Source organism: Triticum dicoccoides, chromosome 4A (assembly GCF_002162155.2).
Source record: "Triticum dicoccoides isolate Atlit2015 ecotype Zavitan chromosome 4A, WEW_v2.0, whole genome shotgun sequence".
Classification (NCBI taxonomy): Eukaryota; Viridiplantae; Streptophyta; class Magnoliopsida; order Poales; family Poaceae; genus Triticum; species Triticum dicoccoides.
In genome coordinates, this window is record NC_041386.1 from 703,541,876 (window position 1) to 703,543,186 (window position 1,311).

Genomic DNA, 1,311 nt, shown 5'->3' on the forward strand with positions numbered 1-1,311 from the left:
TGTGTCGTCTAAAAACATTGGCCTGATGCTGTGAAAAGGAAATATATATGAGGGGATCGGTTTACTTAATCACAATGGGGTGCTTTATATATCGATTCTAATTTTATAAACACTTAAGCATTATTGTCGATGGATACATGGAGTTAGCGGAATTTGTATCTTATTTGAGGTAACTGCACACTATTAGAAAAAGGCATGCTAGTGGCGCACCAGTTTTACCTACTAATAGCGCATTACTGGTGCGCCACTAGCACCATGCCATTAGAATTAAATACTAATGGCACACCCCTGGTGCGCCATTAGTATACCAGATACTAATAGCGCACCAGGCAGTGCGCCATTATTATAGCCCACGGTGCGCCATTACTATCTGACTTAGTAATGGCGCACCACATAGAAGTGCGCCATTACTAATAATTTTTTTTCAAATATTTTTTCATACTTTTTTTCAAATTTTTTTCAGATTTTTTTTCAAATTTTTTTTCCTGTTTTTTTCTTAATCTTGGGTCACTATGGCTTAATCTCAGGTCAATATGCTTAATCTCAAGTCAAATCACACTAAGTGGTCAAACTTCCCGGAAGGTCACACTTAAAAGGCACTTGTTGATATATCTATCATATCAATCTTATTAAACGTTGTTGATGTCTAGGACTTTGTTCATGTTCATGAGTATGATGAAATTTTGAAAAATACTTCAAACTTCCCGGTCATATTACGTATCATTTTTTGAAAAAAAAATCCAAAAAATATATATTCAAAACCAATTTTTTTCCTGTTACTAGTGGCGCACCTAGCAAACGGTGCGCCACTAGTAAGTTTGAAATTTTTTGAATTTTTTTGCCTCCAAATCTGAAAAGCCCCGTAAATTTTTTTCTATTAGGTTTTTGAGGATTTTGAAAATGTTTAACGGGGTTCCTGCAGCTAAATTTGGATGTAACTTTTCGTGTAGATGATTTTTTATATAAAAACTTTTTAATCCGAGTTCGTATGCAAAAGTTATGCCCATTTTACAAATTCCTGAGAGATTTTGCAAATAAATTCGAAATTCGTATTTGTAAATTTTCCCAACAACTAGACCACATATCACATGGAAAACTTATTTTCTTTTATTTTTTTGACATTTCCATCATTTTCTTTTATTTTTTTAAACTGAAAAGGCGATGGGGGGGACGGGTGCATTCGTGGGAATTCTGGGTCAAAATTAGTAATGGCGCACCATGGGTGTAGTGCGCCATTACTAGTTAAAACTAGTAATGGCGCACCACACCCACGGTGCGCCATTACTAACATTTTTTTATATTTTTTTCAAA